The 22964-nt window shown below is 45.6% G+C and overlaps 1 protein-coding gene across 1 annotated transcript in view; it reads left to right on the top strand.

The window, feature by feature from the left end:
- The first annotated feature begins 1877 nt into the window (after window positions 1-1877).
- The window catches only part of LOC111143865 (inositol hexakisphosphate kinase 2), a 32492-nt gene continuing 11405 nt past the window's right edge, over window positions 1878-22964 (top strand). Inside the window, exon 1 of the mRNA XM_022497852.1 lies at window positions 1878-1936. The gene's annotated coding sequence lies outside the window, so the exon portion shown is untranslated. The remainder of the gene's footprint in view (window positions 1937-22964) is intronic.

Raw genomic sequence — 22964 nt, 5'->3', positions numbered from 1 at the left:
AGGAACTTAAGGCTGCTGAGCAGTGGGGCTGGAGATGAACAGAGGACATGCAGTCAGAAGTAATGGGGAATCATAGGGTCCCTGCCAGCTGACTTTTTCTTGGGGAGGTGCTACTGCAGGGATCTGAGCAGGGCATGAAGGATTCTGATGTATGTATTCATAGGCAGATGTGTGGAGAATGGACTGAAGGTGGCAAGGGCAGCAGAGGGGCCTGTGGCTTTGACATTGCCTTAGGGAGAGATAGTGGTGGCTTGGACTGGGTGGTGGCTTAGACTGGGAGAGCACAAGAAGTGCTCTCATTCTGAGTAGATGATGCCATGGAAGAAACAGGACATCTTGAATGTAAGTGGGAAAGCAGTCAAGAGGCATTTGGACCGAGCAAGAGAAAGGACTAAGCAGCCATCCCTTTAAGCCAGAGTGAGGGGGACACAAGTTGAGTTTGAGATGCCAAGTGGAAGTCAGTGCAGATGCCTAGTTTACAGCTGGGCACTGAGTCATGCACTCAGGAAGGATCTGGACTGGACATACACCTCTGGTAGTGATGGGCGTGTAAGTGGAATTTGAAGCCATGAACCTGGATAAGGTTATGAGAGAGAGAATGTAGATAGAGAGAGAAGGCAAAGAGGAAGAACCAGTGAGGTGAGAAGCACCAGGGCATGGAGGCCTGAAACACACAGGGAAGGTGCTTCCAGGAGACAAGAGATCAGCTGGTCACAGGAAGGCTTTCCTGCCTACTCTCATAAAGGCAGAACCCCTCCCCCCACTTAAAAAAAAAAAAGATTTATTTATTTGACAGAGATCACAAGTAGGCAGAGAGGCAGGCAAAGGGGGCGGGGAGCAGGCTCCCTGCGGAGCAGAGAGCAGGATGTGGGACTCGATCCCAAGACCCTGAGATCATGACCTGAGCTGAAGGCAGAGGTTTTAACCCACTGAGCCACCCAGGCGCCCCCCCACCCTTTTAAACTGTTTTTGTTCACTGCTGTATTTCCAGCACAGAGTGTGGGTGCTTAGTAAATACCTGTTGAAAGAACAAGCATATGCATGAAAGCACACCTCTAAAAACCCCCAGTGCACATGCAGCAGGGGGCTGCCATGTTGGCCTCCTTTACAGAAAGACTGGAGGTCAGGTAGGAGGCTCTGTCCACTCTTAATGGCACCTCCCTCCTCCCTCCAATTTCTCAGCTTCACTCACATCCACTAAGGTGGGAGCCCTTCTCGCCATCTCATAGGACCCAGGACAAATGAGCCTTAGACAATACCCTCAGTGTGGAGGTTGTTAACAGGACCTAGGTTGGACGCAGGGTCATCTACCAGTCCCTAGAGGACTCTACAGCCATTCCCCTCTACATCTAGTCATCTATCCACATGTGCATATAACCACTCCTTTACTCACCGTCTACAGTCACTCTTTTGTCCGTCTTTCCATCCATCCCCGTCTAGTCCTCTGTCCATCCATCTGGTAGGGTGATGAAATTCCCAGCTTGCTATGGATCATCTCAACGTTAGCCTTGAAAAATCCACACCCCGGGAGACCCCTCGGACCCTGGAAAAATGGGACAGTTGGTTGAGCCATCCGTTCACACAGGGATCCCTCACTGCACCCACAAGCCCAAAGCCCATCCGTCCACCCAACCACCCACCTGACCTCCCAGGGCATCCTCCCACTGGAAGGCACTCAAGGCCCCGCCCCACCTCTGGCCCCGCTCCGTGCCCCGCCCCTCGCCCCGCCCCTCCCGGAAGCCGCTGCCAGGGATCCCGGCGCCCTAGCAACAGCGCTTTTCGGGCTGCCCAGTCCACGCGCCGGGCTTCAGGTGCGAGCCAATAGCGAGGGGCTCCGGGAGCGAGGCGCGGGGGGCGGGGCTCGGCGCGGCCGCCGCCATCTTGATGGGAGAGAAACAATAGGACGGAAGCACCGCGGGACGGGCTGAGGCCGCAGGTAACGCCCGCTTTGTCCAGCCTATGGCTCTGCCGTCCCGGTATATTTGGAGGAGGGTGTCTCCGGGCCGTTCAGAGGCGAGGTCTCTGCTCATTAGGGTTGTCCCCGGGTTATTTGGGGAGGGGCTCCCCCACGATCCCGGGGGCGGGGAGATCTCCCCGGGTCTTCGTAGGGCCGGATACCCCCCGGTCGTTTGAGAGAGGCGTTATGTCTTCGGGTTACTGGTGGGGGGGGGTATTTCCCCTGATTTTGAGGGGCCGAATCTTCTCTGGTCATTGGCGGGGGGGGGGGGGGCTCCCGGGGATCTTGGACGTGCGGGATCTCTCCCGGTCATTGAGGAGCTTTCCCCAGGTGTTTGTGGGGGAAGACCTCCTGGGTCTTTACTTCCCAGGACAGCGGCGTCAACGGGCTCCCGGGTTATTGAGGGGGGCTTCTCCTTGAGTCTTTGGGTGGAAGAGCCAGCCCACCGCCTCAGGTGCTGTTTACCTGGCCCCGGCAGATGTGCAGCCATTTTGAGCGTTGAATGCCAGTTGGGCCTGTCAGCTGGTGTCTGGTGAGGCAATCTGCACATCTTATTATCCAAAAAAGTCCTAAAATGGATCAGAGGACGGCTTCTTTAATAGCGGTAAGCTTCACCGTGGGTGGAGCTTTCATTTCTTTCGTATTTGCTTCAAGACTGCTTTTGCCTCCCATGCTAATGATTTGTATTACTCGGTTTCCTCTGTTAAGAAAGCTGCACTAGCAGAAAAATGAGGCCAGACGTTGTGAAAACAAAAGATAGAAAACAGCAAAACCTAGTGCTCTTAAATACCAGGGACATAGAACTAGTTACTGCTTGGAATGAAACGTTTTGGTAGTAAAATGTACATGAGACAAGAACAAAATAAAAGTCTTCAAAAAGAATAGTTTTGAGGAAAAGTACTGAAACTTTTGAAGAGCGTTAACAAAAATGTTCCAGTTCACCAGTTCTGTGATTTTTTTTTCATAAAGCATCATGATTACAGTAATTTTGATGAACTCTAGTATTTAAAATATTTGCAGTATTTACATTTTTAGCAGGGTTACATTTTAAGTGAACTCGGATGCTTATTTACACAAGTTGCTGCTGTGGACTTTGGGTAATTGCATCCTATAACCTGGTGTTAAGTATTTAAAGAGAAGTTTCAGGGTGGTGGTGTTATTGTTTTAAATTTAGCCACTATCAAAATTAGAAGCCCGCAAAATGAATACTTTATCATATTCGATATAAAAAACCAGTTGAGGGACCCCTGGGTGGCTCAGTCTGTTAAGCATCTGCCTCTGGTTCAGGTCATGGTCCTGGAGTCCCTGGATGGAGCCCCACATCCCTGCAATGTCAGGACATCCCGCCATCATTGGTGGGGTGGGGTGGGGGGGGGTCCCTGCTCAGTGGGGAGTCTGCTTCTCCCTCTCCGTCTTCCTCTGCCCCTCTCCACTTGTGTTCTCTCTTTCTCGATCGCTGTCTCTCACATAAATAAATAAATCTTAAGAAAAGAAATAAAAAATAAAAAGCCAGTTCATCTCTTAGTAACTTTTTCTTTGGAGAAAGAGTCAGTTAGACTGTTGACTGTTACTCCCAACTGATTTATTTGCATTGTGACTTTAGAGTAGAATTCACAGGAATTGTTAGGAACCAGGGGCACGAGAATCAGCACCAGAGTTGATATAATTGTAAAAGCCACTTTAGCAGACGGAATAGAGTTCTTTTGTGCTTTGGAGCTTTACGAGTGACAGACCAGTACACTTTATACCAACCGCATGTCTGTTGGAGCAGTGGAATGTAGAAGGAAGGAAGGAGCAACTGCTGACTGATGAACCTTAGCCAGTCTCCTTTCTGTAAGTGCTGGAGATGTCACTGGTATCTAGGCAACAGGGTTGAGCCTGAGCCTCTGAGGCCAGTTTGCTGAGGTGAAAATTTTCCATTGTTTGGTTCATAAAGAGGATGCTCTGGGGAAGAATTTTCCCTTTAAGTGAAGTTATTTTACCTAGTGAGATAGTTGCCCTAACACATTGAACACATTTTTGTACAGTGGAAGGTAAGCAGATGATTTCTCTTCTTTGATTACATTTTAAAGAATGTTTTTGTATTTTAAATAATTATATTTTTGCCTACTTGGATATCGAGTAATAAAAGTAACCAGTAGTATATTTTGCAGTATATTCTGGTAGCAAGAAAAGGTCCTTTTTCCCCAAAATTGAATTTATACTCCACCTCAGAGTCTGAAGGAAGAAACAGTCTCCTAAGCGGATGAACAGTCGGACTGGGTCTGTCCTCCATCACCATTTGGAGTTACCGACTCCTAGTCAATCTTATTTCATCTCACTGCCTGTCTTCCCCCATCTTAAAAACAAACAAACAGGGGTGCCTGGGTGGCTCAGTGGGTTAAGTCTCTGCCTTCGGCTCGGGTCGTGATCTCAGGGTCCTGGGATCGAGCCCCACATCTGGGCTCTTTGCTCAGCGGGGAGCCTGCTTCCCCCTCTCTCTCTGCCTGTCTCTCTGCTTACTTGTGATCTCTCTCTCTCTCTCTCTCTCTCTCTGTCAAATAAATAAAATCTTAAAAAAACAAACAAACAAACAAAACGTGAATTTTTTTAGGTGGCATAGCATCAGGATGTATTTTTCTGTATTTCATTGTTTATCTCTAAGAGACAAGGAGCCGCCCGTTGAATCTACAGTACCATTACTCTGCTTAAAAACTAATGATAATACCTTTTTTCCCCACTTGAATACCTGGTTATGGTCAAATGTTTCTGGTTTCCCCATAATTTTTTTACAGTTGATTTGTTCTGCAGATAAGGTCTTATCTGCAGATAAGGTCTGCACATTGCTTTTGACTGAAGTATCTCTTTCGTTTCTTAAATTATATAGTCTCATTCTGTTTTTCTTGTAATTGTTTTGTTGAAGTAACTGTCATTTATCCTTTAGGATTTCCCCTATGCTGGCTTTTGCTGATCACTTCTTTGCTTGAGACCTTTTGACTACGGTGGCTGGGTTTGAAAGGGTCGCTCCTGTATATCTTCAGTGAAGACGTTGTAAAGGCTTTGCCAAGGCTTCCTCATAACTGAGCCCCAAACCATGAACCCGAGGCCTGTCAGGGACCTAAAGGGCTACACAGTGTAAGACTCTCTGACTCCCTCTGTGTCATGTAGTCCCAAAACTATGAGCCCTAGATTTTCCATGTGAAACTGGAGGAGATTCTGTGACTTCCAGGAGATTGTAGATGTTCTGCCTTTTTGTCCCTTTACAGACCTCCTCTTACACTGACCTTGCACCCTCTGCTCACAGGCAGTTCACACCTATGGGGTCCCTGACCCAGTGTTCTTCCTTTTTTGCACATTACTCTTAGAGTGCCTTTTTAGTCTTTCCTTTATAGGTAACCCCCAAATCTGTTTCCACGTTAGGTTCACTCAAGCTTCAATCCCATTGCTCCCAACTATCTGCTGAATATTTCTTGAGCGCTTGACCATCCCCTTATATATAAGTGTCTGCAGCTCACCGAAGTGTCTTCTGAGCTGTTTCTGACTTCCTGAACCAAAACATCCTTGTTCTGACGTGAGAATGCTCAATATTTGACTCATCCCTCTAATTTGATTCCCTGTATCGGGTTCTGAAGATAGGGTCCACAGGTGCCCACACCCCAGTCTGTATGTAGAGTTCAGTGAGGGTGTGCATTTTTCAGGAGAGGCCCACAGGCAGATGTCTCAGATTCTCCAGGGGGCCAGTAGCCCCTGAAGGGTTAAGAACAGTGGTACACCACCTAACCATCTACCAAATCCTGTTTCTCGACTCTCCCCCATCCTTCCTTAATTCCCTGTGGGGGTTGGGCACAAAGCTCTGTGGGTACATTGGAGAAGGCAGGAGAATTTGAGCTGTCAGAACTCTTTCCTACCTCCCGCCCCAGGGATAAAGGAGGAGAGACCCATGAGAGAAGGAAGCCCATTTGGGACAGGCTGGAGATACCAGCTTGGTCTTGATCCTGATGGCCTCCTAGAGCTTGCAGTTGTGTTAGGGGTACTCTTGCTCTCATCTCCTTCCGCCTGCAAACTCCCAGGCTCAGGACTCCGAAGGCAGTGTTGCCGCCTCCTCTTTACCTTTGCTTTTGACATCTTCAAATAACCAGATTCTAAATTCATGAGCCCACAGGTTACCTGAAACACATCTATAGGATAGCATGTAACAGAGTAGCTTGAGAGCTTCCTAAGAAGCTTACATTTTTTTCTTCTCTCAAACCTCCTTTTTCACATACGCTTTTAATGTGTGTAAGAATTGTATTACTTTGGGGACGCCTGGGTGGCTCAATTGGTTGGGCGGCTGCCTTCGGCTGGGGTCATGATCCCAGCGTTCTGGGATCGAGTCCCGCATCGGGCTCCTTGCTGGAGGGGAGCCTGCTTCTCCCTCTGCCTCTGCCTGCCACTCTGTCTGCCTGTGCTCACTCTCTCTGACAAATAAATAAATAAATTAAAAAAAAAAAAAGAATTGTATCACTTTGATTGCTCCTTAAGTAAGAACTTAGAAGACCCCTGTAAATGCTGGGTCCTGCTGCCACTGTCCTCCCCATGCCGTCTTGAAGCCAGGTTTTCTATTTCTCTCTGCCTGGTTAATTTTCCCTATGGAGAATGTCACCACCCTGCTCCACAATCCTTGTGGTTCACAGGCATTACACGGAAGAGTGAAACAGTGGGTGCAATCTCTGTGCTCTGTCTCAGCGATTCTTCTACTTCTAAGGAATTTTCCTACAGAAATACTTCCACAAGAGTGCAAAGACTGTTACAGAGACACTCACTGCATTATTATTGTAATAAGCTAGTGTCAGTAGGGAAGTTAAAAATACATTATGATTTTGTGTGAATAATATGCTGTCTTTGAAAGGAATTCTATAGAGACAGAGATATGGCTAAGGATATAGTTTAGTGGGGGAACAGTGGCAAAACAGAACAAATGTTGAATGATCCTACATGTACGAGAAACCAGAGTAGTCCGATTTGAAGAGAATGATCCTACATGTACGAGAAACCAGAGTAGTCCGATTCGAAGAGACAGAAAGCTGTATGGTGGTTGCCAGTGACTTGGGGGTAGGGGAACTGGGCAGTTACTGTTTAATGGATACAGAGTTTCAGTTTGGGAAGATGAAAAAGTTGTGGAATAGGTAGTGGTGGTTGTTGCACAGCATTGTGAGTGTACTTAGTGCCACTGAACTGTACATCCCAAATAGCTTAAAAAGGTAAATTGTATGTTGTGTGTATTTCATCACAATTTTTTAAAAAGGTGAGAAAAATAAAGCTGATTTTCATTGGGGGAGAAAAGCAAAACAGCACAGCCTGATCCTGTTTATGTAAAGAATAGAAGAGTGTATGGAAGCAGATCTGCAGGGTGAAGAGCGCCCGAACTAGTAACGGTGGTCAATTTATCATACTTGTAACTACTTTAAAAATCTGATTTTTTTTTTTAAAGGCCAGGCAGGATGTCCCATGGTAGTCTGTTCCTCTGCCTGGCGTTGAAGCCTCCGCTCTTCAATCTCCTTCCAGGAGCGCAAGCTTAGTATGCCCTTATCCCCTCCTATACCATGGGTCCCTCCTTGACCTCCGTCTCCCCATGGACTCTTTGCAGGAACTGTAGGGCAGTGGGCAGAGGATAGCCAGGCAGGCGGCTAGGTGTTTTACTCTTGTTCCTGCCTCAGAGCACCTCTGTAAAACTGTACCACGTCCGGTTTATAGATGAACACAGGCACCAGGAGGTAGAGCACCGTGTATACCCCAGGATAAGGCAGGCCTGAATTTGAGATTTAAAAGAATTTTTTTTTAAGATTTTATTTATTTGAAAGAGAACGAGATCACAAGTAGGCAGAGAGGCATGCAGAGAGAGAGGAGGAAGCAGGCTCCCTGCTGAGCAGAGAGCCTGCTATGGGGCTTGATCCCAGGACCCTGAGACCATGACCTGAGCTGAAGGCAGAGGCTTAACCCACTGAGCCACACAGGCACCCGTAAAAGAATTTTTTGGATACAATTCAAAAGTGTATAAACTTAGATGTACTTGGAAGTTGACTTTCCTACAATATTGTTTTTAATTGCACATACACATTTAGTTATTATCTAAAACAACGTGTTCCTTTAGAAGTTAGACTTTTTTACCCACATATTTTTAGAATTAGTTCTCTTGCAGTTTGTCTGCGTGCATCTTTGGTGTTGTCATAGCCACATTTGGAGGTGCTCTCCTGAGCACTTGATCTTCACTCTTGGTGGCAGAGGTGTGACATTATCACTAGAGCCTCTACCCCGAGCTGGCTGTGATCTCTTCAGTGTGACCCTGTTAACTGTGCAGATTTTTTTTTTCTGTGTAACAGCTTTACTGAGCTGTGGTTCACTTACCTTATAATGCATCCCAGAAGGAATCCTGTGTCCCTCATCCCAGTATAGCTCCCCTCCCCACTGGCCCTTCAGTCGTCCTGAAACCCTCCTCACTTTGACCTGTTGTAAAGGCCACCCCTGCACTCGGTTAAGCCCTGGGAATAGAGGGAGGAAGCAAGCTCTTCCTGCTGTTGGTTGTGGCAGTTTGCCCCAGAGATAGGTGCCTTGGGACGGGGAGGCTGTAGCATATTACCGTTTTGCCATTTTACATGGAGGGTTGGAGGGGAAATGAGGACATGTTACCCAGAGAGACTGTCTTGGACGTGAGCATCTGTGGTCGGCATCTAGCTCAGATGCACCTTGGATTCATTTTTCTGTTTATAGATCTTTTCTCCAGTCTCTTTCAAGATTATATGTTTTTGTTTGGTTGGGGTTTTTTGTTTGTTTGTTTGTTTTTTAAGATTTTGTTTATTTGACAGATAGCGAAAGAGGGAACACATGCAGGAGGAATGGGAGAGGGAGAAGCAGGCTTCCCACTAAGCAGGGAGCCCGATGCGGGGCTCGATCCCAGAACTCTGGGATCATGACCTGAGCCAAAGGCAGACGCCTAACTGACCTTGCCACCCAGGTGCCCCTGTATATTTGTGTGTGTGTGTGTGTGTGTGTGTGTGTGTGTGTTTTTAAAGATTTTGTTTATTTATTTGATAGAGATTACAAGTAGTCAGAGAGGCAGGCAGAGAGAGAGGAGGAAGCAGGCTTCCCGCTGAGCAGAGAGCCCGATGCGGGGCTTGATCCCAGGACCCTGGGATCATGACCTGAGCCGAAGGCAGAGGCTTTAACCCACTGAGCCACCCATCTTTGTTTTTAGTGTAAATTTTCATAAACAGGGATCTCTTCTCATTGACATTACATTAATACAGTCTTACCGGTAAGGATTAAGCTGTGGCAGTGCACCAGCATTATCAGTATGTGGCGGCTAAAAGTTTATATTCTAGTAACAAGAAAGAGTCTTTGTGTTTAATGCCACTAAGATGCCACTTAGTTAAGATTGAAATAGTTGGGAGAATGATAGCTCCTAAATGTGGTCTCCAGGTCAGAACAGGTAGCAAAACACCTGTAAACAAACAAATGGTTAAACAGAGGAGTTGTGCCTTGATTTGGTTTTAAATGTTTGTGAAATGGAGCTGTTGCTGAAGCTGTATGGTTCGCACCTACAGCACCCTGCCCACGGGAAAACAGAAGCAATACTTCCAGCAGTTGCTCATGGGACCCTCACTATGCTCGGTCTTTCACTCTCCCACTTGGGTTTGTGTTGTTGTTGTTATTGCCAGGATGATCTCATCCCACTCTGGATGGAAGGTGTCAGGCTTTGGGTAATGTTTTTGAAACCCTTGTGGTTTAGAGAAGGAGTTTCAGTACCTGCTGTCATAAACTCCTCGGGACAGCTGAGGTCAGTCTGGGCCTGTTGGACCTCTTTCACAAACTTTCTCTGCACTGCTCGGTTTATTTGCTTGTTTTAACTCTTCTTGTGCAGGTATTTGACTGAAAGTCATAGTTGATCAAACCGGGAGATCATTTAGTACTGTTGGTTCTGTGTATCCATCCATTTATCTTACTGAGACACTCAGACGTGTTTTAGAAATCGAGTGTCCCATCCCAAGCCTAAGGAAGATTATATTTCATTTCATGAAGTAAGATGTGTTTTAGAAGCCAGAAAGGCTAGTACTGCTGTTTCTGCTCTAGGCTTTTCTAGCCCCAGCTGCACACTGGGAAATGAGAGGCCCCGTGGACTGTGTGAGTTCCGTCTTACTGTCTTAGGGAACGTAAAAATCTTGCACCTCCCTTCAAAGCTTATTTTATAAGAATAGTAGATTGTTTTTGTTTTACAAGTGTAAAACTAATGCGAGGTAGGGATTTGCTGCAACCCTTCTTCCTGCCTTTTTATCTGGGATTGAGATCCCACATCTGTACAACTTTGGTGCCATTGCTAAGGCTGCACCGACATTCGGTTAACCTAGCTCCGGGCCCGCCGGCTTTCACTCCGACGGCTGTTTGTTCAGTGTGCTTGGAACTTGGTTTCTGCGGATTGCACCTTAGCTCAGTCCTCCCCTCTTAGGAGCAAGAAGTGACGCTAAGTCTCTGTGGAGGTCTCGCTTGAGCTGCTTTTACAGGGAGCTCTGTGGAGGTGTGTGGACCAGCACATGTTGGTTTTCATGCTAAACAGAATCAAGACTTTCCTTGAGAGACTACCTGGAGTGACTCAACAAAGGAAGAAGAAGGGTGGATATAATGTATTTGACCACAGAAGGTATATTTTTATGAGCTCGAACGACCCGACAGGGAAGGCAGACATCACTATTAAACCATTTAATTGCACATTGCTGAGATTATGGTCCTCCTAAATTAGTCAGTTCTTCATGAACATTTTCAAGTTTTCTGCTTTTATGCTGTACTCATGTAAGGCAGTGAAAGGTGTCCTTCCATGAACAGTGTCTGTTCTCTGAGGTGAGTGCCTCTAGAGGAGAGATAGTGAAGTTGGTTGCCAACTCCCTGCTAAGGGTTTGGGTTTTTCTTGCTCTGTGTTCTTATCAGAGAGTATGGGAACACAAGTATCTTTTCCCCCAGGTAACTTTGAGGTGTCCCTGCCCTTTGTAGTACCTGTGCTAGGCCTTATGGGACATACACAGCAACACCTTCCCAGGGTTGCATGCGTGAGAGCCTGTGGGTTGATGGGGATGCTGCACCTCCCTTGGGAGGCCAGGGGAGGACTGTAAGCCTCAGATGCAGGGTCCTGGGGCAATTGGAAGAGTGAACCCTGCAGAGGTCCCAGGTGTGGCAGCTGATAGACTCTGGGCTCTGAAAGACTGATGGATGTGGCCAGCCGGTCTAGGGCAGGTGAGGGGTGGGAAAGGAGGGGACAGGCTGGTCCTCTTCCAGGAATGATTCATCGCACTCTCAGAAGAGTGTTTTTACTTTAAAAAATACAGGAGGCTCTTTGTATAGAGACAAAGAAAGGGAACAGAAAGGTAAGGTGTCAAAAGTGGAAGTGCCCCCATTGGCCTTCCTTCCCAGTCCTCAGATGTGCTCTTGAGTGACTGAAGTCACTGCCCTTCTCACAAGCTGGATGATTCTGAAGGAGTGAGCATCTGATTTGCTTCAGAACTGTGGGTCTATTTGAACTTGATTTCCTCGAAATTTGTAAATAGTTTGCTATGCTTTATTTTGGAAAGAAATCTCAGGATTTCTGGAGGATGACTGGCAAGTGGCATAGCGTTGTGACCTATGCCAGTGTCAGGACTTTTCTCATACCCGTGGCTCATTCTTTTCTTGCTGGTCATGGAGGAACACTGACACTTTGCAGAGTGGTTTGTGATGGAAGCTGCCAGATTGGGGGATGCCTGAGTGGCTCATTCAGTGCATCCTACTCTTGGTGTTGGCTCAGGTCACACTCTTAAGGTCATGGGTTTGAGCCCCACATTGGGCTCCTGGCATTGGGCTCCACACTCAGGAGGAAGTCTGCTTGAGACGCTTTCTCTCCCTCTCCCCCCAACTCTTTGTCACTCTCAAATACATAATCATTTTTTTTTTTTTTTGAAAGATTTTATTTATTTATTTGACAGACAGAGATCACAAGTAGGCAGAGAGGCAGGCAGAGAGAGAGGAGGAAGCAGGCTCCCCGCTGAGCAGAGAGCCCGATGTGGGGCTCGATCCCAGGACCCTGGGATCATGACCTGAGCCGAAGGCAGAGGCTTTAACCCACTGAGCCACCCAGGCACCCCTCAAATACATAATCTTAAAAAAAAAAAAAAAGCTTCCAGATTGGCGCTGTGAGCCGGGGCCACTTTGTAGACCCTTGAGGAGAGTATGTACCTGAGTGGGGTTTTTTGCAAGAAGCCGGAGGAAATTGTGCCCCCTGGACACAGGACCTGGTGCAGTGCAGGACACACCTTGTCCCTCCATCAACAGGTACAGCACTTGGGGTGCTGGCCTAGGCAGGTCAGGGGTGCTCGGGTTCTGTGGTTGCCCATAGGACTGAATCAGTTTTGGCTCCTGTGTTTCAGAGGATAAGTTCACGTGTCTCATTTGGTTTGGAAGCCAGCTGAGAGAGGGTTAGGGGTAAACACTGATTACCTTCAGAGAGCATATAATCTTGCCTAAAGCCAGTGAGTGGACTTGTTGGCACAGGAGAGAACTGTGACTCAAAGTTGGAAAGTCCCTCAGATTGAGACCTCACAGCCATTTCAGCTGCAATGTGAGGTGGTCATTTCTGTATGTTTCTGTTGTGTATGTTCTCTACAGGGTGTTGGGAATCATAGACTGCACCAAGGAGGTGGTGGAAAGTGGAGAATTGCCCTTGAAAGAGGGGTAATGGGCTTTTTAAGGAGGACTGAAAAATTCTGGGTGTGTATATGGAATACATTTAGTTCTTTATAAGAAAATGTGATATTCTGATAGGACGTGTGACACCAGTTAATAATTTCAATTTCCTTGAAGGAGTGGTGCTACAGTTTTAGCTAGAAAAAGCTTTTTTTTTTTTTTTTAAGATTATATTTATTTATTTGACAGATCACGAGTAGGCAGAGAGGCAGGCGGTGGCGGGGGGTGGCGGGAGGAGGCTCCCTGCTGAGCAGAGAGCCCGATATGGGGCTCGATCCCAGGACCCTGAGATCATGACCTGAGCCGAAGGCAGAGGCTTAACCCACTGAGCCACCCAGACGCCCCAAAACTTTTTTTTTTTTTTAAGATTTTATTTATTTATTTGTCAGAGAGTACAGGCAGTGGGAGCGGCAGGTGGAGGGAGAAGCAGGCTCCCCGCTGTGCAAGGACCCTGATACGGGACTCTATCCCCAGACCCTGGGATCATGACCTGAGTCAAGGCAGACACTTAACTCGCTGAGCCACCCAGGCATCCCTAGAAAAAGCTTTTTAAGTTGCTATAACTTTGTAATTTAGCAGTGTAACTCTGATAAATGTACCTGTCGGTAGGCTGAAAGCTCCTTCTCATTTCCTTCCATCTTGGGACCCACTAGTCTTTCATTCCAGAAATCTGATCTGAGGCAGAGAGATCAGGCAGTGTGGTCATGCTGGCGGATCTAGAGAAGTATCTGAGAGGCTGCTGTTTCCCTTACAGAAAAACTTGTCTGGATTTTTGGCACAGAATCTGGTGTTTTATTTGTCCCTCATAATTGGGGGAAGGATCTGCATTATTGTGGCTTTAATGAAATAATTTCATGGACAACTTAGAGCTTTTCCTTTATTAAAACTAGAATAAAATGTTAATGAGGGAGAAAATGAACACCCATTGTTGGGCCACAGGCATAGGTGTCGAATCGATACAGAGCCTCTGTGTCTTGTCTCCCAGGCTCTGCTGCTTTGGCCTGGGGGGCTGGTAGACAGACACCCTGCCAGCCAGCTGGGTTGTAGCTCCTTTGAGGTTAGGACTATGATTCTAGCCATTCTTAGCAGTAACTCTTTCATCTCATGCACCTGTTTTCTATAGTGAGGTCTCCCTGTTAAGGTGACCTCCTGGCACCTCTGTACATCCATCTGTGACGGAGATAATCGTGGTGTCTACTCCACAGGGCTGTTGTAAGAGCATGGGTGTTATAGAATAGAGGAACTTCCCCATCAGTGGCGGCTCTGGCCTCTAGTGGCTGGTTGTATCCCATTGTCATTGAAGTTTGGGGAGTTGGTCACTTCCTCCTCTGGTCTTCAGTGTCTCAGACGCACCTTAAGGGCAGGGTGGGTTTGGGTTGTTACCCTCCTGTGTTTCTGTGTGGTGCATCTCGGGGCTTCTCCATCATGGAGCTCAGCTGGAGCCTGCCAGTGGGTGCTGGGGCAGGGCTTTTTTGTGGATGAGCTTGAAACCTGCAAGAGCTGCAGAACTGTCTGGGCTTTCCTATTTTCGTCTCAATGAGTTCTTTTATTTTTTCCCCCCTGATATTTTCCCTCCCTAATATAAAGGTAACGTATGCTCTGAGTTTGAGAATATTTCAAGAAGTTTGGGACATTTAGACAACTTGAAGAGAAGGGAATAACTATCTTACCACTTGGTACAGGGCAGATCTAGGTTTCGTGCTGTCCAAAGTTTACATAATACAAATATATGTAATTTATTTATATAAATATATATTACAACTGCCATTTTTAAACAGAAGAATTTACAATGATGGAAACAAGTAGGTAAGAAAGTGAATATTTGTTTAGTTTGAAAAAAGAAATCAGAAGTTCACATTTCAAAAAGCAGAAAAATACTACAACCTCCAGTACTTTCCCCTACATTTTGGGGCAGCGTTTTGACTGCCTCTTCTGTGACAACAGTGTTCTGATATTTCTATAGAAAGGACACACAGTTGCTCCCCTAGGTTGATGGCCATCTTCTTTCTATTACTGACAACTTAGAACACTTTTTTTTTTAAGATTTTTTTTATTTATTTGAGACAGAGATCACAAGTAGGCAGAGAGGCAGGCAGAGAAAGAAGGGGAAGCAGGCCTTCCCACTGAGCAGAGAGCCTGATGCAGGGCTCGATCCCAGGACCCTGAGATCATGATCTGAGCATAAGGCAGAGGCTTAACCCACTGAGCCACCCAGATACCCCATTAGAACACTTTCTTTTAGCTTCCTAATTCATCTGTGCCATATAAATTTTTAGGATTGTTGTCAAATTTGGGAAATCTGTATCAAGTTTCTTTCATAGGTGAGCTGGGACACTTCAAGGCTTTCAACATTTTTAATGCAGTGACTACAGGGGTTTGGAAGGGGGAGGCAGCCATGACCCCTGTGAGTAGCTGGTACTTTGTTTTTAGTTTTTGTGTATGTGGTAAAATATACATAACATAAAATTTACCATTTTAACCATTTTTAAATATATGATTCAGTGGCATAGCTGGGACTTTTTGCTAGTCTTTTCCTCTGTAATTCTTTGGACCTAGTTTAGATAATAATAGCTTATACAATTTTATATCTTGCTTTTAAACAATTTTCTCATATTGTTTAAAAATCATAAAATTAGTAAGCAGACTTTTCATAATATCCTGATAGTCCATCATGGCACTCTTCTGCTAGACATGGGAGTAAGTCCTTTCACAGTGGGGTAGAAGAGATGTCTTGATGGGGGCAGGGCGCGCCGGGCTGGCTTAGTCCATGGAGTGTACAACTCTTGATTGCAGGGTTATGAGTTTGAGCCCCACAGTCGGGTATATAGAGTACTTAAAGATAAAATATTTAAAAAAAAAGGTTGAGGGGGAAATGTCCTGATGGGGCTTAAACTCTGTGGCACAGTGGTAGGAGTTTTCCTGAGGTCGGTGTTAGTTTGATGCCCTGTACCCAGATGGGTCACTCTGGTCAGCCCTTATCCTTGGTGCCTCCCACAAGACAAACATTGATAGCTTTCCTCTTCCTTCCTGGCGTTACTTTGCTAAAACTCCTTTTTGAATATTCATTTTGTTACCAGGAATTATGCCTCATTTTACCCAGCTTCCCGGTAAGTCCAGGGCAAAGTGAGGAATGATTTTCCTTCTGCATTGTCTTGCTAAGACACCTCATTAAAAGCTGGAGGGCAGACCCACCAGTGTTGCTGAAGGGGGCCTTTCTTTGCTTTGCCTGCAAAAGATGGAGATAATTATCTTTTATCTATTATTTTTTTCTAAAGATTTTATTTATTTGAGAGCGAGCGAGAGAGAACACAAGCAACAGTAGCCGCAGGCAGAGGGAGAAGCAAACTCCGCACCAAGCAGGGAGTCTGGTGTGGGGCTTGATCCAGGACTCTGGGATCATAACCTGAGCGGAAGGCAGATGCTTAACTGACTGAGCCACCCAAGTGACCCAGAATAATTGTCTTTCTTTTCTTTTTTTTTTCCAAAGATTTTATTTATTTGACAGAGATCACAGGTAGGCATAGAGGCAGGTGGAGAGAGAGAGGGGGAAGCAGACTGCCCGCCGAGCAGAGAGCCCAATGCAGGGCTCGATCCCAGGACTCTCGGATCACGACCTGAGCCAAAGGCAGAGGCTTTAACCCACTGAGCCACCCAGGTGCCCCGGATAATTGTCTTTTAATGATAACATTGCAACCTGAAAACCTCGGGTGTTTGGGATGTGAACTCTGTACCAACACATAATTTCTGAATGCTAGTTAGTGTATTTGTTTTAAGTTACAGAATTTTAATCTTCTTGAGGCTACATTTTTTTTTTAAGGTAATCTCTATACCCAGAGTGGGGCACAAATTTACAACCCTGAGATCAAGAGTCCTGCTGTCTACCAACTGAGCCAGTCAGATGCCCTGAGGCCACCTTTTTTTTTTTTTTAAAGATTTATTTATTTAGTTAGTTAGTTGACAGAGAGGGAGAGAGAAACAGCAAGAGAGGGAACACAAGCAGGGCGAGTGGGAGAAGGAGAAGCAGGCTTCCTGCTTAGCAGGGAGCCCGATGTGGGGCTTGATCCCAGGACTCTGGAATCAAGACCTAAGCCACACAGGTGCCCCCGAGGCCACATTTTTAAAGTTTATTCTTGAATGACCATTCTTTTCTTGCCTGATTTTCTGCAAGAGAGAATTTTCTAAGAGATGGTCATTGCATTAAGAGCTTAAGTTTTGTTTCCATGAAATGTTTCCACAGCACCAGGTCCCAGATGAGTCTTTAGGTGCAGGATCCTTCATTTATACTCCCCAGTTAATGCAGCTTGATAGATGGGGAATTATAAATGCAAAATTAACACTAGTTCAGTGCTCAGAATACATTTGGTAAAGTGTATTGCATGCCTCATTTTAATAATTGTACTCGCCGTGTAATTAGTGCGGGTTTGGATAATTGCAGCGGGTGCCTTTTGAGTCTTCTGTTATCTGTGTACAGCAGGTTTTCATGACGCAGCAGTGACTTGAGGCACATCCTATGAAGTCTCTTCTCTGTGCTGGTGTTCTGGACTCTGGAGATTCAGCAGTGAACACAGCAGTCAGAAATCTCTGATTTTATGGACTTTGTTTTCTGGTGGGGTCAGGATGGGGGATACAAAAAATAAACAAGACAAAGAAGACATATAATATGTTAGATGATGATGATAAGTGCTAAAGAGAAATAAAGCAAGGTGTATAAGGGAGTGTGGACAAAGAGGTATGGTCCTTTCAGATGGGGTAGCTTAGGAGGACCTCATTAAAGAAGTAACATTTGCATGAAGAGCTGAAGGAGATAAGAGAGTGGGCCAGAGGGATGCCTGGGAAAAGAGTGTACCAAGCAGAGGGAATGGCAAGTGCAAAGGGCCCTGAGGTAGGCATATTCCAGGCATGCTTGAGAAATAACAAGGAAGCTAGAATAATAGCAGATTTGATGCTGATTTTTCTTTCCTTATGGATTTTACAGAAAGGCTTATTGGACCTTTATGCTTCTGTTCTGCTTGTTTGTCTGTAAAGGATGCTTTTGCTTTGACTTTATAAGAATTTAAAAAGATAACCATGCAACTGGTAGAAGTCTGCTAGTTATTAAGACCCTGATAAAAATTAGGCTTTCAGAGTGAGCAAATGGCTTTAGATTTAGCAGTGGGTGTCATGGATTTATGAGGGAAAACATGGCTGTCTCTGAAAGTCTTTACCATCTGGGAGTGCCTTCACGGAAAGGGGGAGTCCTTCCTTTGACCAAGATGGTGACCGAGGCATCTTGGCAGGAGTGTCTCAAGATGCTCAGTGTGAGGCAAATGAGCCCAGTTAGAGTGGATGGGAAGGTAAATCTCAACCAAAGCATTTGCATATAGAAGCTATTTAACAGCTGATATGATCTTTTTTTTTTTTTTAAGATTTTATTTATTTATTTGACAGAGATCTCAAGTAGGCAGAGAGGCAGGCGGGGGGTGGGGGGGAAGCAGGCTCCCTGCTGAGCAGAGAGCCTGATGTGGGGCTCATCCCAGGACCCTGCCAGGACCCTGGGATCATGACCTGAGCCAAAGGCAGAGGCTTAACCCACTGAGCCACCCAGGTACCCTAATATGATCTTTTTAAGTCTATTTTTTTTCTGATTATTAAAATAATATGTACTTATGAAAATAAGGTAAATTAAAAAGTGTAAGAAAAAATTTAATCCCTCTACTGAAGTATAATTTATATACAATAGGACTTATCAATTTTAAGCCCAATTTGATGAATTTTGACAAATTTATGCAGTCATGTAATTACTATCCCAGTCACAGCATATAACATTTTCATTACCCCTGAAAGTTCTCTTAGTCCCCTTTGTGGTCAGTCCTATTCTCCTACCTCTGCAGCTGCTTATCTACTTTTTAGAGTTGTGCTTTTTCTAGCATTTCTTATAAATCTAATCATGTAATAAAATATGATTGGCTTTTTTCACTTACGTGCTTTTATGATGAATCTTTATGATGAATCAAGATTCCCTTTTATTGCTGAATACTGTTGCATGATATGGATATACCATAGTTTGTTTATTCATTCACCCATTTGATGGATATTTGGGTTTCCACCTTTTGGCTTTTGTAAGTAGTGCCTCTATCTATGGTCATGTACAAGTCTGTGTGGACATTGGATTTCATTTCTCTTAGGCAAATACCTATGAATAGGATTATTGGGTCATATAATAAGTATTTGTTTAACTTTCTAAGAAACTGCCAAACTGTTTTCCAAAGTGGCTGTACCACTTTTTTTTTTTTTTTTTTTTTTTTGCATTCCTACCAGCAGTATTTAAGAGTTTCAGTGATGGTGGTGGTGTAGTCATGGGTTGTGTAGTTTTGGGTTGTATGCAGATGCTGTATGGTGGTGGCCCTGCGGCTCACGGAGAGGAGGTGTGAATGGTGAGTGTTGTTTTTCCACCATCAGGCTAGTGTGCCTCATACCACCCCCTGTGACTATCCAACCCTGGGGCTTTTCTTGAGGCAAAGTAAGTGGCCCCAGCAGACCACATTTGTGGCCTCATTAACTAAATTCTAGATGAGTGAGCTAAGGGCTTAAGGGTTTTCATGAGTCATTGTTTTATTTGAAGTATTTATTTATTTTTAAAAAGATTTTATTTGTTTGAGAGAGAGAGCATGAATGGGGAGGGCAGCGGGAAAGGGAGAAGCCCAACAAGGGGCCCCATCCCAGGACTCCATCCCAGGATCCTGGATCCTGACTTGAGCCGAGGTCAGTTAACCAACTGAGCTACCTAGGCGCCACTATCCGCAGTATTTTATTTTATTATTTTTTTAAAGATTTGATTTATTTATTTAACAGATCACAAGTAGGCAGAGAGGCAGGCAGAGAGAGAGGGGGAAGCAGGCTCCCTGCCAAGCAGAGAGCCCAGATGTGGGGCTCGATCCCAGGACCCTGAGATCATGACCCGAGCTGAAGGCAGAGGCTCAACCCACTGAGCCACCCAGGCGCCCCAGTCCGCAGTATTTTAGAAGCAAGAATATTAAAGCATTGTTTCCAGCAGATCCTTAAACCAGTCTGACAGATTTAGGGGGATGGGCTGTGGAGGAAATCTATGTCCTCCTGTTTTAGGATGAGTTATATTCTGTTTTCCTTACCTGTTCATAGTTTCATGGACCAATGTGAGACGATGTGGAAGCCTAAAATAGATGCTAAATCTAAAGGCAGTATTCTGTGGTTATTCCCCCGCTCCCTAGGCACAGAGCCCACACATTTTGCATGGACTTCTCAGTAACTTCTAATACTCCAGGATTCCTGGGACACTGGGCCTTAGACCTCGGATGTTTAAAAATCATTGCGAGCTCAAACCACGTGTGGGACAGAGAGAGTAGTAGGTGAAAACAGGTTTGGGGGCACTTTTCTTTCTTCTGGCCGGCTTGAGGCCACTAGAGAGGGAGCGGATCTGCTGTGTGTAATCCTTGGGAAATTTGATCCTTCATTTTCCCACACAGATGCAGCCTCTAAGAGAAGCTAGAACAGAAGCTCCATTTCTTCATCTGCAACCCCAAATGTGAGAAATATGTGGTATGGTGAAGCCATACTTATGTTCATATTGAGAGACTAAACATAATTGAAACAGGGGTGCACAAAGGAGCGTCTGGGTGGCTCAGTCAGTTAAGCATCTGCCTTCTGCTTGTGTTATGATCCCAGGGTGCTGGGATTGAGCCCTGGCATCAGGCTCTCTGCCCAGCAGGGATTCTGCTTCTCCCTCTCCCTTTCCCTCTGCCTGCTGCTCTGGCTACTTGTGCACATGTGCTCTATTAAATCTTTTTAAAAAATTTTTTTAAATGGGGCGCCTGGGTGGCTCAGTCAGTTAAGCATCTGCCTTTGGCTCAGGTCATGATCCTAGGGTCTTGGAATCCAGTCCTACATTGGGCTCCCTGCTCAGCGGGGAGTCTGCTTCTCTCCCTCTGCCCCTCCTCCCACTCGTTGTCTCAATCTCTCTTTCTCTCTCAAATAAATAAAATCTTTAAAAAATTTTTTTAAATGAAAGAATCACAAAATAGGACTTACCTTATATGTACAATGCAATTATATTTACTATTTTTTCCTATTTGATTAAAACAACTAGTTACCGCTCACTAATCGCATTATACCACGCACACAGTAGAGGTCTACTCCATGCCTCTCTTCTCCATTTTACAAACCAGAAAACCAGAACCCAGAGGGAGCCAGGGACTTGGAGATTATCTCCAAGCAATCGAGTGGCTGAACTGGGACTAGAATCTGGCTCCACCTAACTACATGGTAATCCGTTGTCTCCCTAACTCCCAGCTCATATTTGGCAGTTTTCTCTGTCATCAGCTTGGCTCAGGTGAGGATTAGCCTTATTTTTCTTGCCTCTCTACCTAAGATGATGTTGATTCTCCAGGGAGCAGTGTCCTGCGGACTGCCAGAGTTGGGTGCTGGGGGGAGGATGGCAAGGTGCCACATCATACCCAGCAGCTAATGAGCACACTGGGAGGAGGCGATGGAGATGTTCACCTGACCTGGTGGATTTCCAGCCACACCCATGCACCGTACTCCGGAGAGTTGCCTTGAAGGACCCGTTTTTGTTGTAGATTTTGCTTTAGGGTAAGGATGGGTGAGAGAGATGCCTGGAGAGAGATTCTTCCACCTAACTGAATACACTTAAGGAATTTTGAACAGAGTTGGAAAGGGATTTGCATTGGTGTTAATATTACTCTGACGACAAAAGCAGTTTATACTTTAATGAAAGGCTTGGATTGTGTTTCTAAAGCCTGGCTCATGAGGGGTGTCTTGTGCATTGACAAATAATCGTGGTACCTGGTTTGTGCGTGGGTTCTGGTAGACCAACTGTGAGTCAGTACAGTAGCTTTTCTTTGGTATTGTTCCTACTCCAGAGGTCTTTTCAGTGGATTAGTATGAACTAGTCTGTGTAGACCAGAAGAAAGGGCTGGTGTGGCCAAGTGTCTCAGAGCTCCACCTTCTGGAGAGGGTCTGGAAATGGCTGGAATGTACTCATCCTTGGAGCTTAGAAACCTCCTCAGCACATGTGCTGCTGAGGGCTTCTGTGGTCATGAGAAGGTGATGCCAGGAGAGAAATCAGGACCTTTGGTTTTCATCTCTGCGTATAGGAAAGCTTATTGATTCCTAATCCTTGAGTCCAGTTGGGGCCCACAGTCACATCCTTCTAAAAAGAGATTAACAATCGGTTTAAACTCTAAGAGAGGTTATGTATATAAAGAGAAAATATGCATGGTGAAGGAACCCTCTCACCAGGCTAAATGTCCCATGTACATAGGAGGAGTGCTGTATCAGGGCACTAGTTTCAAAGACTCTGGGATGTAGAGGTGGCCCCGTGAGGGCCTCCAACAGATTGAGGTTCATTTGGGAGCTGTGGCTTATTGTCCCTGGCCCTGGATGAGTTTCCTCACTTCCCCAAATTAGCTTCATTGTTTGTAACAGAGAGAATAGTGTCTTCCTCACAGAAGGTATCCCAAGGACCAAATGAGGTAAGTTTTTGTAATGAGCTAGAATGTAGTAGGTGCTTTACTCACCCTAGAGGACAGTGGGCACATCTTCAGCAGACCTATTCTCATCACCAGTATGTCACTTGGGGTAATGGGAACTGGAAGAGTTCTCATTAAGAACCCTACAGATAATGGCATGCCCCACGCCCTATAAGAAGTGCTAGTAGCGGCTGTGTAGTCTGTAAATTACAGACCGAAAACAGAACTAGCATGAAGTGCCTTGAAGTCAGTTGCACAGAGATTGCTTTGCTGAGATCTGGGGTGTTTAGGGATGCAAAGTCAGGTCTAAGGCTCTGAACCTCAGGAGAGGATGGGAGCCCTGATTACCCCAGGAGCGCAGCTTTGGCTTAACCGTGTGCCCCAGCTTTTGGAGATCAGGATAGAACTGATAAAAATAGTCAGTGACCTAGAACACTGTGTATCTTTTTAAATGGAGTTAGCCAGCCCTGATCGGTTGTTTTTAGATACAGATGTTAATGATTAACGCCAGGCCCAAGCTCCACTGTTAATAAGGTTAATGGGGCTTGCTTTGGCCTTAGGGTTGAGGGGGAGGAGTGGACACCCTGGGGGAGTAAATCTTACCAGATGGTGAGTAAGCAGGTTTTCCCTTAAACTGCATTTTATAAAAACATAATTAACGACTAAGAACCCTAATGTAATCTAGGATGATGAGTCAATGTAGGTTCATCATCTTTTATAACAAACCTACCACTCTGATGGGCGATATTGATAACCGGGAAGGCAATGGCATGTGTGGGGGCATG

Source organism: Enhydra lutris, unplaced genomic scaffold, assembly GCF_002288905.1.
Source record: "Enhydra lutris kenyoni isolate GAN:26980312 unplaced genomic scaffold, ASM228890v2 scaffoldscaffold10, whole genome shotgun sequence".
NCBI lineage: Eukaryota > Metazoa > Chordata > Mammalia > Carnivora > Mustelidae > Enhydra > Enhydra lutris.
Note: the sequence above shows the minus strand (reverse complement) of the source record. Positions and strands in the feature narration are given on the sequence as shown.